The following is a 14,756-nucleotide window of genomic DNA, read 5'->3' on the forward strand; positions in this document are numbered from 1 at the left end:
AGAAGTCGAAGTGTAAATAACTCATAACATTTAATGCAATTTTAAAAATAATTTCCTTAAACACGAAAAACTCACTCCTTCGTTTCTTTCTAAATTCGTATCAACCTCCATATGTTTTCATGTGGCCTAGGAGCTCTTACATTTCCATTGCATTTTCTGTCTTAACAGAATTGTCATTATAGTGTATATAATCTTTAATTCAAGGGTGTAAAACTAAACCGTAATGAGATCAAATCTTAGGAAAGCGCCTGGATATCTAGAAGGTTGTTTCCGTGCTGTAAAAGTATCTTTTTTTCTTTTTTCTTTTTTAAACACTGATACCATTCACTCTCACATATTTGTCGTCTATAGAAGTGTCAGTGAACTTTGGTGCTTCAGTTCGAGAGTGCTTGATTTTCAAAGTGTGCTCCTTCTTTTATTCTCGTTTTTGTGTGTGTCCACTTTAACACGGTGCTTGTTTAGCCAACAAAGGCGTTGTGTGTGAGAACATGTAGCTGAAGGGAGTAGAGAAGACAGAACTAAGGAAAAAATTATGCAAAGTGTGTGTGTGTGTGTGTGTGTGTGTGTGTGTGTGTGTGTGTGTGTGTATGAACCAGAATTTTTCAGTAAATAAATACAGTATTGGGACACCTGATTTTTTCAGTCTCGTGTGGTTTTCCCCCAAGCTTTTACCACAAAGTTGAAGGCACACACTTGTGCATGATGCCTTTGAAAGTGGAAGCATAAAATTCACTTGAACTAGGAGACCCAAACCTGTTGCAGCATGACAGTGCCCCTGTGCACAAACCCAGCTCCATGAAGATATGCTTGAGTTTGGTTTTACCCTTTACCCTTGTGGCTGAATGAGCAGAGATCTTTACAAGCACACTCCAGAATCCAGTGGAATATCTTTCCAGGAGAGTGGAGGTTACCATAACAGCAAATGGGGAGAAAATGTGGTATGGGATGTTTAAAAAAAAAACACACACCAATCTTGTGTCCACAAACCTTTGTTTTTATAGCGTATATAAGGACCGTTGTCCCTTGCAACTTAGTTATTTCTCTTTGTCTCGGCGCATTTCCTGTCCCGTGTGTCCACCACAGCACTGTTTTCAACTGATTTTGTCCTTCTCTCTATGATCAGCCACCTGTTAGCTGCTTCTGCTTATCTGAAACTTGCAAATGGTATCCGTCCAAATATTTTGTAATGTTTCGGAACAATCGAGTGTTGGACCGACAAAAAGCTCGGTCCGAACCCTGCAGGAGGTGTTGGGAAAAAAAACATGGGCGGAGACATGTAGATGGGATGATATATTGAAAATATTGAAGGATGGTGGATGGAGAGAGAGAGAGAGAGAGAGAGAGAGAGAGACGACAACTCATAATGTCTGAACGCTTTTAGTGAGATTAGTTTGCAGCATAATGGCTCTTGTTATTCATCTTCTGACTCAGCCCCCTCTCTTTCTTCTTCTCTTTCTATCTGTGCTTCCTAGCAGAAATAAGTTTCCCTCTTTCTCTTGTGTACTGTCAGACCTTTTCTTGCATTCTGGAGCGGGTCGAACGTGTCACCTTCTGCGACGGCGTAGCGACAGTTTCTCCAGCTTCCCTTCTCCTCCATTCCCTTATCATCATAACATCATCATCATCATCATGATCATCATCACTTTCTTTCTCATATTTCCATTTTTTCCATCTCATTACTGGCTTCAGCACCATCATCTGCGCCCTACCCTGATTGCTTCTCTAACCAAAAGCCTATTACTGATAACGAAATAAATTGCCTGGATAAACAGATGAAAAGCCGTGTGGAATATCACCGCCGCTCCTCCGTTACTTCCATCCTTGAACTCTTTCTACCTGTCACACTTTTTTTTTTGCACATGCTGCACTCTGTCCCTAGCTAATAGGTGTCTCCTTCACACTTCTACGCATTTCTCTCCGTCTTCCACTTTTTTTTTTCCTCGAGCTCGTGCTCCCTTCTGCTTTACTCCATCTGAACGAATTTCCAAGCTCACCTGATTTTCCATCTTTTTTTTTTGGGCGCTGCACTGCTTCTCGAGGAAGCCAGGCAAGAGACTCTAGGAGAAAATGGTGCATGGAGTAATTGGAGTGCCTGAGGCTAGATGGGTACTGGTGTGGAGGGACAGGCCATCCCCAAACATGAAATATTAACTTGCTTTTTTATCTCAACCTTCTTGATGCCTCATAATTAGATTCCTGGCTTTCAGGGGTCTGGTCAGGTATGCTGTTTTTGCGCTGCTTGTAAAATCTTGCATTCGGACAGTATGATTTGTTCTTTAAGCAGATTCCAGATCTTTTTGTATGCTATAATAGGCATGTGTACTCTCGTAAAGGGATGGATCTGACAATTTGGTTCAAACTCATGGTTTATTTAGTTCTTTATTTTAAGGCAAGAAAAAAATTACAGGTTGAAAAAAAAAGTAAACATATCATTTTTGGACAAATGGCGTTTTTATAGCCGCGGAAATGAAGGAAATTTAAACGACCAAATGTTTCCTGTTTTTTTTGTCTACGAAGCAGAAGAAAAGTGCACAATATTGCAATCTTACATCTCAACCTCAAAGTGGATTTCTTTGGCGGCCTTTTCGGAAGAAGTGACCACTTTGGAGCCATTTGAGCAAATTATAAATATATATTACAAATCAAAGCGACATATTTAGAGACTGCAGACAATCTAGAGCAGGGGTTTACCAGCTTTTTGAAACTGAGAGCTACTTCTTGGGTACCGATTAATGTGAAGAGCTACCAGTTTGATACACACAGATTTTAGTTTGATCTGAAATAACAAATTTGCTCAATTTACCTTTTATTATATGTTATTATTAATAATTAATGATATTCATCTATGTGAAGACACTGATAATGCTAATGATTTCTTATACGTTGGTGACCCCTCATCTAGAGTTAGGAGAACACAGTATGGGGCAGGGCTGGATTTTTCTGCAATGAGTGTGTGAAGATAATGTCCATGGCATAACATCGTAAGATAAAAACAATTTATTTGTTGCTTTCGAAAAGCATGTAGCGATCCATATAAACTTCTCGGGGTAAAGCCAGAATGTTGGATGAAGGCGCTGATTGATTATGCGCTGATGGCTGATCAGTTATTTTACATGTGGGTTCTTTGAGATTCCCACAAACCCAAAAACAAGATTTTTAAAAACTATTTGTAAGTTTGAAATATTTTGAGCAAAATAATGGTTTTTAAACACAATTATGTTTTCATTTGTCTTTTTTTTAATCAATTTTATAATAAAAAAATTTGAATGTATTTTTTTTTTACATCTATTGTTGTTTTGTTTGTTTTTAACATTTTAAAATTATTTTTGAAATAATTTTTCATATTTACAAAAAAATTTATATTGATATTCTAGCACAATTTCTTCTCTTGATTGCATCTTCACAGTTTTGAATTTAAGCAAATCTATACATGTATTGAGTACATAAATCCACATTTGCACAAATGGACTATAATGAAAAACTTGGACTATAGTAAATATAAGTTGTTACAATGTTTTGGGGCAACAATTGCTTGAACAGTTTTGCACTGAAAGGTCCACAAGGGAACAGTTAATAACCTCAACAATGATGAAACCACAATGAACGGACGTCACGCAGATGAGGACGTGTTCCCTTTTGTATCAAGGTTTTCTTACCATCTCAGGATATTTTTCCTTGGCACTATGAACTACTGAAATAGCTCACACTCTAGAATATTCTCGAAGTGTTTTATTCTAAAGAGTTTTTTGGACAATGTCCATTGTTCAAAGTGCTATACAAGTAATACTGAATTGCATTTTTTGTAAGAAGAAATTACTATACAGGAATCAACTGGAAGATATTAAAAATAAATCTGTAGTGTTTTGGTTTAAATCAAGTTAATCAGAAACTCATTTGAATTATTTAGTAACTCTCCTTACTGAAGCCTAAGCTCTGTCGTTATGGAAGTGAGGAATGTGGAGGAAGTCAGTGATCCCAGTGATGGACCTAAGCACGGTAAAAAGTTAATGGATTATCTGATCTAATGATCTAATCAAATCTGTCGAGCTAATAGATGTTTGGATGAACGTCAAGAAGCTGTTGCAATAACGTCTTTCCTGTTTCACTCTCCGATCGGTTTCTGGCGTCGGCCTTCACGGCAGTGCGGGAGAAAAAAATTAATAAAACATCATCCGCATCAGCTACCGATGAAAAATATGTCTTTAATTATTAATTGAAGTTTAGATGCAGCACCCTAGTGGACAAAATGGTCCAGCTAACTAACTGTGGATGTATATTATTCATGAATGGGGATGGTGTATTGCATTCGCTGATCTGCAGGCTCAGAATCCTCCCAAATCCAGATGTGCATCTCGATCTTTAAGGCACAAGCCAGAGGTGATTGGCAGAAAGCTCACTGTACCTAAGACGACGCTAGGAAGAAATCGGAAGGAACCCATTTTTTTGTTGAATGAAAGTCTTTCCACCATTTTTTGTATTCAAATGATTTCTTTTCAAGGTCATTTGAATACGATATAATGTTTAACAACAGAGTCTATTTTTACCTCCTTTTTCCTTCTCTGTGTCTCTTTTGCTCGCTTTTTTAATAGTCTGACGCTGGTTACAATGTCCTTGGATTCAATGGGTTTGACCCACAAGCCCATCATCAGGACAAAGCAGTAACGGATCAAAATGCCTGTGGGACAGAAGATTGAGAGCAAGCTGACCTTGTAGCCCACTCTTCACTGTGTTTATCCTGAAAGAGAGTGATTGAGAGAGAAAGTGTTAAAGATATATATATATATATATATATATATATATATATATATATATATATATATATATATATATATATATATATATATATAAATGAGAGAGAGAGAGAGAGAGAGAGAGAGAGAGAGAGAGAATGAGGGGGGGCTATTTTGAAGAACACTGCAGCACTGCAGTATGCCGACACGGTGCTGAGAAACGCACTGATGTGAGCGGTGTGCATTTCCCTGGCTTTAGACCTAATGATCAATCCATCTGCGAGGCATTTGAGCGCCGGGTCACGAATCCCTAGTGTAAGCAAAATGCTAACGGTAATTGTAATGACTCAAATTTACAGTAGAGGCTTGATTGATTGATGTGACACGCTCTGCATATTCATGGCTGCCTGAAATGGACGGCAATATACGATATATGACGTTCAGGAATGATTTAAGAGTGCCCCGGTTCATATGCACAGCACGGGTATTAATTGTTTTTCCAACCTCTCATGAGTCAGTGTTGGATGAGCAGCACATTAATGTGTAGCTCAGACAAACTTCCTCTGTTCTGTCCTGTCTAGTCCTACAGCGAACGCATTGTAGTCATACAGCGTGAGGGGATTTTTTTGGTCAGAAATGCATACTTCAGACAAAATCATTATGCTGTAATGTTCTGCAGGCTGAGTCAGGTTTAAAAAGACCTTTAAGCATCCATTAGAAATATGAACTGGCAAGCATGAACTTTGTTGTAGTTGTGGTAATGGCTGACCTGAAATAACCCCTGCTTTGAGCCCTATCATGTGAACTCTTGCGTCAATCTCAGTGACAGGAACCAATCACGAGTATCCGTAAGATCATATATGTAAAAGAGGGCAGATAGTGCCTTGTTTGCAAAGATTGAAGAAATATGACCGGATAAGTTCTAGTGATGGGTCGTTCATACCGATTTGTTCATTTTGAACGAGTGTTTAATGTGACTCAGAAAATGAAATTCGTTAATTTTCTACTAGCATGAGCAAATCATCTCCGTAGGTTCAGAAAACTGAATTGAATAGTTTACCTTTCGACTCTTCTAGTCCGAGCTGTTCGTTCTTTTATCATGTGACTCCCATATATGTTTTGCAGTGCAGTACACATGAAACAGAATTAAGTAGTTCATCTCATGAGTCCTCTGATCCGAGTCGTTCCTTTTGTCACGTGACTCCCATGTTCGCTATGAAGGTGATTCAAGGAAGAAAATGAACTAAATGACAAAAAAAAAACAGATTCATTTTGATGAACGAGATTCAAAGAACAAAGTCATTAAAATGATCTGATCTTTCCATCATTACTGCCTTCACACTTCTTAATTCAATTCAATTTAATTCATTTTTATTTGTATAGCGCTTTTAACAATGAACATTGTCTCAAAGCAGCTTTACACAGATAATGTGGTGACAAAAAAAATGAATGTTCTTTATAAGTGTGAGTTTGTCCCTGATGATTAGACCATTGGCGACTGTGGCAAGAAAAACTCCCCGATATGGCATATAGAAGAAACGTTGAGAGGAACCAGACTCAAGAGGGAACTCATCCTCATCTGGGTTGCACAGAATATCCATTTATTGCATTTATATACGATTTTGAGGTGTACAGTGATGATGATCAGAAGCAAACTGTAGTCCTGAGTCAATGTAGCAGACTGTTGACATTAACTACAGTCCAAATCCATCCTCAAAGCTCCCGTTCTTACTCCGGAATTTCATGGAACCACCCAAGGCGCTGATGAAGGTGTTTCTTAGAGAAAGCATGTGTTAGTCTTCACACTCCCTGGTTCAATCTGTATTGTGATTGGTCAAGTGACTGAACTGGGTAGAAAATGGCAGAAATAAACTTGGCTGAGTTTATTTGCATCTACACAATGTTCTAAACAAATAGGGGGGAAAAATACACCAAGAGGCTCAACCAGGTGGCTGTGATAGCATATAGAAACATCTGTCCAACGTACGGATTAGAAGTCCCAGAGTCCCAATGGCACACACCAAAGAAAGTTTTTGAGAACAGTAGAGCTAAGATCCTGTGTGACGCCAAGTTCCATACGGACAAGCAGCTGCTGGCTAACCAAACAGATTTAGGGGTTGGTTGACACACAGCAGAAAACGCCAGTTGTGATATAGACGCGGCAATTCCAGCTGCCGTTAACATCAGGAAGAAGGGGAACGAGAAGGCCGAGAAGTACCTTGGTCTGGAGGAACAACTGAAACAGATGTGAAAGGTGAAATCCAAAGTGGTCTCGATTATAACAGGAGCATTAGGAGGTTTTAACCACCTAACTTAATTCCTGGGAGATTTTTTTGTGTAGAAGAATGTAGTTCTAGGAATAGTTAAGGTTCTGCCAAGAGAAGCAGACATCCATGTAAATTTGTTAGGGTTATGGTCACGTCAAACCAGCAGTACATCTCAGTGGCTGATCCAAAGATCTTGGCAGGAAGTGTGTCAGTCTTTCTTTGTCATTAAGGTCAGGGTGAAAGTTTGTGTGTGTGTGTGTGTGTGTGTGTGTGTGTGTGTGTGTGTGTGTGTGTGTGTATGTGTGAAAAAGACCCTATCCATTCCAGCAGGATATATAGAGAGAACTGAGACTGCACTGGGTTTTGGCTCAGCATCAGAAGCACATTCAGAATTCGCAAGGGTTTAAACTGAAAGAATAAATAGAACGATGACTTAAAGCAGCTGTCTTTGAATGACTCATGTAGACCTTTGGACGAGTCACACGACTCGTTTCTTTGTTTTTTTTTAGTTTATTATTCCGTTTTTTTTTGTCAGCATGACTTTTTTTTCCACTTCGGTGTAGTAAATTTTATACACTTTCACTTCTTGTTCTATGCTTTTCTTGCTGTTTTCTTTCCTGTCTGTGTCCTTCTTTTCCTGCGCTTCTCTCCTCACCTTTCACCAATCTTTCTTCCCTACCTCGTAACCCGTGACCGTGTGTGTGTGTGTGTGTGTGTGTGTGTGTGTGTGTGTGAAAAGCTGCAGCTGTTGTTCATGCTCTTGCACCTGTTCCTCTCTCATCATGGACGCGATGACTGATACAGGCCTTACATGGACCCACCCTGACCCTCTCCACCCCCCACATTGACACATACACACAAGTACACACACACACACACACACACACACACACACACACACACACACACACTCTGACAGAACAAGTTTATATGTTTGTATATTTTTACAATACACACAGTATACACATACACTCGGTGCTAAACGTATCGCATGCACCAGGTCTATGTAATATGTAAGTACAAAATTACTCACTGTAGTGATTCTTCACAGTGTGTGATTTATGAGTGTATAGGGACTATAGGACAATTGATCTTATTGTAGCAGTGGACAAAATCCTCTATTTTAGTAAAAGTACACATCTTCTGCTTAAATATAATTATAACAAACATATATATTATAATGAATATATAATTCCAGGAAAAGTCCTCATATTATTTCTCTACTTCAGTAAAAGTACTCTTTATTTTTAAATGTATTGGCCTATTAAAACTACACTATATGGACAAACTATTGGGACACTTGACCTTTCCTGCCAGATGTGGTTCTTCTCCAAACTGTTACCACAAACTTGGAGGCACACAATTGTATCGGGTGTAATGATATTTATCAATAATAATATGATAATGAATATAATGATATTTGTCACATATAGAGTACAAAATAAAGTGAAATGCTTTGTCCAACATAAGAATATGAAAATAAAATAAAGTATAAAAGTATATTAAAAAATAGATATAATGAAAGAAATTGGGTTAAGAATAATATGATATATATATGTACACAGACTAGAAAAAAAATTATATATTAAAAAATATATATACATTTAATATATACATATATACATATACATGAATTAGACAGGAAGGGATGGATATTTGTTTGACGATATTGACAGAAGATCCAGGGAAAGTTAAATCAGTGAAGTGAACATTATAACAGCAAATGGATGAAGAGGCCTGAGCTTCCGCCAGAGTTCCAATTCATGCTAAAGGTGTTCATCAGGTTTGAGGTCAGAGCTCTACAGCAGTCCATTTAAGATCTCCCAGTCCAACCCATACACAGCAGTCCAACCCATCTTCATGGCTTTGTTCACAGGGGCATTGCATAGTTTGTGAAGTGTAAGAGGAATAAAACACTCGCTTTTTTTTTTTTTATACGCAAGGCAGTAATTGGATGATATATTTTCTCAAAATATTACGTTATGTTTTATTCCTTATAATCCTTATGTAGAAAAAAAGGGATTGCTATAAAAATAAAATAAAATCATACCCATATTTCCTTTATGCTGAGAACAATGGCAGCTGTCTTGAGTAATTATTCCTTATGAGGTAATTATTTTCTAGGCAATGTAATGCTCCGTGCAGAGCTCCAGAATATATTTATCGGGCTGAATAAAATAGAAATTTGCATATGCGCATATTTTTACATTGAATTACCAACCAGCAGGACATTCTAGCAATTAATTGAATTACTTAATTCCTGATGCACAGGGTTGTTGTGCCTCAGAGGTTTATATTCTAAATTCCTAATGACCAGGATGTGATGTGTTTAAATTCCAGTAGTAAAAGTATCGACCTCCTTACAGTCAGGTCCATAAGAATTGGGACACTAGTTATGAAATAACAAGGCAACAGGCCACATCTGGCTGTTCAGCTGCTTCTCAGGCAGGTGTCTGAATACATTTGAGCACAGTCTTAAGCTGTCATATGAAATGCATTGTGTCTTGTGTACATATGAAGAAAAAAAAAAGTGTTGCTGTCCAAATACTTCTGGACCGAATGTGGAAAAATATCCTGCTATAACCTTCAAGTGAAGTGTTTGTGTGTTTAAAACGGTGCATATGCATCATTCTGCGCTTGTTCTTTGCCCTGAGATGTGCCGCAACACGTTGGGTTTGTTGTGTGTGTGTGTGTGTGTGTGTGTGTGTGTGTGTGTGTGTGTGTGTGTGCGCGAGTGTGTGTGTTTGCGTGAGTATCTCGCCCAGGCTGTGTTTGTTTTGCCAACATCAAAACCCGACAAACAGTGGCAGGCTAATTCTGTTTCAAGCCTCTGTCCTTCCTCTCATCTCTCAGGAAATGGGACACACACACACACACACACTTTATTAAATTGATATGCTGTATGTTTTGCGATAAAAAAAATGTAGTAAAGTGCAATTTGCTATACAGTAGAGTATGATCCATAGGCTTTAGTCTAAGAACCGTATCAATCCCATAGGGTTACGTATGTGTGTCTGTGTGTGTGTGTGTGTGTGTGTGTGTGTGTGTGTGTGTGTGTGTGTGTGTGTGTGTGTGCGAGTGTGTGTGTTTGCGTGAGTATCTCGCCCAGGCTGTGTTTGTTTTGCCAACATCAAAACCCGACAAACAGTGGCAGGCTAATTCTGTTTCAAGCCTCTGTCCTTCCTCTCATCTCTCAGGAAATGGGACACACACACACACACACTTTATTAAATTGATATGCTGTATGTTTTGCGATAAAAAAAATGTAGTAAAGTGCAATTTGCTATACAGTAGAGTATGATCCATAGGCTTTAGTCTAAGAACCGTATCAATCCCATAGGGTTACGTATGTGTGTCTGTGTGTGTGTGTGTGTGTGTGTGTGTGTGTGTGTGTGTGTGTGTGTGTATGTGGGTGTGTGTGGCAATATATCAGCTCTCTCACAGTTTGTATGCCCTTGTGATGACACTGGTTGAACAAATGAATAAAAGACTCACTATACCAGGCATGAAAAATGATTTTAATGATTGAGATGAAAGAAAAAAGGATGGCACGCGTGTTAATTTTTTTATGAGGGGCAAAGGGCAAAGTAGGTAACAATGGCAAAGATAATAAAAGGACCCTGAGAGTCGATGAGGAGAAGCAGCTGCTTTGGCTCATAATGAGATTGTGCTCTCCTGCTGTGTCAGAAATATCTAAAGAAAAAACATACTTCAGCATGCACCTGGGGCTGAACTTGTGTGTGTGTGTGTGTGTGTGTGTGTGTGTGTGTGTGTGTGTGTGTGTGTGTGTGTGTGTGTGTGTGTGTGGACCTTTCCTCTTCAAGCTAACAATATTAAGAGTAGACTTTTGGAGATTCAGTGATCCAGTGAGCATCATGCTTACTGCTGGCCTGTGTGTGTGTGTGTGTGTGTGTGTGTGTGTGTGTGTGTGTGTGTGTACCTCCATCCCCAAGTCCACCATGCTTGCTCAGTATGAGTGTCTGTCGGTGTCTCTGTCCCTCGCAGTCGGAACGTCTCGTACCCATCTGTCACTCGCTCCTCTCTTCTTTCACTCTCCCCGTCCGTTTTTCAAATCCGATTACCGTCCTCCTTTTTTGATGAATGGACCCCCCAGCCCGTGCACACTTGCGTCCACACGTACGCACACACACACACACCTCTGCTGGGGGTCAGGATGGAGGGGAGGGCACTAATTACCAGCTAATTGCTCTAGTATCTTTGGCCAGCTGCTCCCCGGGGTGGAAAACAGACAGCAGAAGCCTCTATCATTGCATAAAAGACAGAGGACAGTTCTAAGAGAGAGACACACAACCAGCATGGCACATAAAAAAAAAGCCAGAGGATTTATGATTGTGCTCAAATGCAACACGCGTCTCCATCTGCCTGTAAGATGGGTCTGTTTTTCTGACTCTGGCTTTCTGTAAAAAAAAAAGAAAAAAAGAGAAAAAGAATAAAAAACAGACCAGAATTGCTATTGCTTGTTGTTGTTGTTTTTAAGTTTTATAATATGCATAACGATAGTTTGTGTTCAGTTAGATCTTTGATTATCCCATTATTAATGCTATTTAATGCCCATATTTGACCCCTTATCATATATATTTGTTTGTAAAAACCTGACTATAAGATTAATTGTGCTTTTTGCACATCCCACTTTTATTTCCCATTTGCTGTTATAATAATCTCCACTCTACTGGAAGATGTTCCACTAGATTTTGGAGCTTGTGCTAATGGAGATTTGTGCTCATTCAGCCACAAGAGTGTTAGTAAAGGCAGGTACTGGTGTAGGCGAGGTTAAGAGGTCTGAGGTGCAGTCAGCGTTTAAATTCATCCCTAAGGTGTTCCATTGGGTTGAGGCCAGAGCTCTGTAGCAGGCCACTCAAGATCTTCCCCACCAACCCAGGTAAACCGTGTCATCATGGAGCTCCACAGACATCTTGCACAATTGTATCCTTTATAATTGTGTGCATATAACTTTGTGGAAACAGTTTGGGTAAAAAGCACATATGGGTGGAGTCAGGAGTCCCAATTCTTTTGTCTATATAGTGTACACAAGAGCACCTTATGCAAATTGTAGCAGTGTATCAGGTGCATTGTGTGCAAAGCATCTTCTAGCACTGTATGTCTGACCACTGATGGTGAAGTATTACAAAAAATTTTTTATTTGTATAGCAAACTACTGAAACAAAGCAGCTTTACAGAAATCCATATTTTGATTGAGAGCTCTGTTGCAACTGATTTTCCTTTCCTTTCCTTTCCTTTCCTTTCCTTTCCTTTCCTTTCCTTTCCTTCCCTTTCCGCTTCTTTCCACTCCTCCTTTGCTTTGCTTTGCTTTCCTTTCCTTTCCTATCTGCTCCTTTCCTTTCCTTTCATTTTCTTTCTGCTCCTTCTTTCCTTTCCTTTCCTTTCCTTTCCTTTCCTTTCCTTTCCTTTCCTTTCCTTTCCTTTCCTTTCCTTTCCTTTCCACTTCTTTCCACTCCTTTTCTTTCCTTTCCTTTCCTTTCCTTTCCTTTCCTTTCCTTTCCTTTCCTTTCCTTTCTTTCCTTTCCTTTCCTTTCCTTTCCTTTCCTTTCCTTTCCTTTCCTTTCCTTTCCTTTCCTTTCCTTTCCTTTCCTTTCCTTTCCTTTCCTTTCCTTTCCTTTCCTTTCCTTTCCTTTTCTTTTCTTTCCTTTCCTTTCCTTTCCTTTCCTTTCCTTTCCTTTCCTTTCTGCTCCTCCTTTCCACTCCTTTCCTTTGCTTACTGCTCCTCCTTTCCTTTCCTTTCCTTTCCTTTCCTTTCCTTTCCTTTCCTTTCCTTTCCTTTCCTTTCATTTCATTTCATTTTCACTGTTTTATTTCTAAGGTTCATCATTCAACCATGGTTCTATATTGGTCCCATACATCTTTAATATGTGATGTAGTGAAAAGTGCTACAGGTCGCAAACTAAGGGCTAGCTAGTTAACAAAAACTAGCTAAGTAACCCTGTGCTAACACAGCATAGCAACCAACAAAGTATATATTCACATGCCAGGATTATGGATAGGAACTACATTTCCAGTCAGACACAACACCTCACTGGTTGTTGCTTCACCTTATTTAGCCTATTAGCTGCTTATTAGCACTCGTGAGAACAAATTACGAAAAATTTGTATAGGAAATGGTACAAAAAAGTTCAAATAGACAAAAATTGCAACTCAGCTTGTGAGCACTAATATAATCAGACATCCTTCCTGGTTTAATGATGGTCTTATTATTTATGAGCGTGCTCTGTAGCAGGGTGTTCTGACCTGATATGCCATGCAATAAGTGGATAGAATGTAGAAAAGGAGGTAGATAAGTAGTACATGCTGATATGTGAAGATCCTTTTATCATACAATGAGCTCTTTGAATTTGCTCTCTGAATAATATTGCATAAATGGCCTAAAAAAACGTATGCTGTGTATTGGGTAGGCTTTCTCACATGGTGGTTAAATGAAAGGAGGAAAGGGAGGCGAGGCCAAAACTAAACTCTGAATACAATCCTGTATTTCTCCACAAGAATAAAGATCACATTCTACTGTGTAGTTCCTGTTTTTAGATTTATCCTTTTCCTTTGTAGAGAAAGCATGATACTGGCGTTAAAGGCAACATCCATTCCTAATGTTGTTAGGCCCGTGATGTTAGGCAAGCCAGTAGCAGGAAAAAAGCCTCCTGAGAACATGTGACTGTGACTGCTCTAAAAACGATTCATCACCCAGTAATTCAAATCCAAAGTACTTCCAATGTGGGTTCAATTTAATCCTGTCCAGTCAGTTTGCAGATTTTGCAGTACTTTTATTTGTTTGTGTTGTCTGGGTCGGAGGAAATCAGAGCATCCTCGAAGCTTGTTTGATCTTTCAGCACGTATGAGCCGAGGTCTGACTGCGTGACCCCTGTAAAATGTCACACTCCTACTCTGACATGCAAAGGTCATTGCAAACCACTGTGCGTAGTTCAAAGCACTGTGCGCATGTTTGTGTGTGTGTGTGTGTGTGTGTGTGTCTATTCCCCGAATGCTTATTTCTATGTTTAGAAATGAAACAGTCGATCGATTTATGCAGTTAAATATAAATGACACTGAGGTACACAAATTAGTCTTGCATTATCAAAGATCTCAGATCTCATCTCGCAGATAATCTCATAAAGTGCTGTAATCTGGCAATTAGTTTTCATTTTGTGTATTTCTTTTTTGTCTTCCCGGGACAACACGATAAAAAGATAGCTTGTATCGATTGGGAAGGATAATGTAACCTATTTTGAGCTGTAGAAGAGTACAGACAAGTAGTGATGGGTGTGTTGATGTATAAAAACAAAGATGTTGATGTTGATTTCTTCTTTCAATGTTGAATCTTCACTTTTACCTGCAAAGTCTTTTCATGAAAGTTGTACAGATTTGTGATCGTTCAGCCACAAGAGCAATAGTGGGATCAGGTACTGATGTATGGTGCGGAGGTCTGGGGTCCAGTCAGTGCTCCAGTCCGTCCAAAAGTTTTTCCACTCTAATCCTAACATACCACGTCTTCATAGAGCTCACATTGCCATGCTAGGACATTGTTTTGGCTTCTTAATTCCAGTGAAGGCAAATTGTAATGCTACAGTATACACAGATATTCTGTACAACTGTGTGCTTCTGACTGCAGTGTTAGAAAGTCCAGCATACATCTGTGATCACTAGGTGTCCTCAAACTTTTGCCCAAACCTGTGTTTATCCACTGAAACAAGAATGAAACTTTCTCTTCTCTTTGAAGCCGCAGTGCTGTCAG

General features: G+C 39.1%; 1 protein-coding gene across 2 annotated transcripts in view; it reads left to right on the forward strand.

Moving 5' to 3' along the window:
* bcam (basal cell adhesion molecule (Lutheran blood group)) overlaps positions 1-14,756 on the forward strand; it is a 58,223-nt gene that overhangs the window by 23,960 nt on the left and 19,507 nt on the right. The gene's annotated exons all lie outside the window — the stretch shown is intronic.

This window comes from Silurus meridionalis, chromosome 4 (genome assembly GCF_014805685.1).
Source record: "Silurus meridionalis isolate SWU-2019-XX chromosome 4, ASM1480568v1, whole genome shotgun sequence".
Taxonomy (NCBI): Eukaryota; Metazoa; Chordata; class Actinopteri; order Siluriformes; family Siluridae; genus Silurus; species Silurus meridionalis.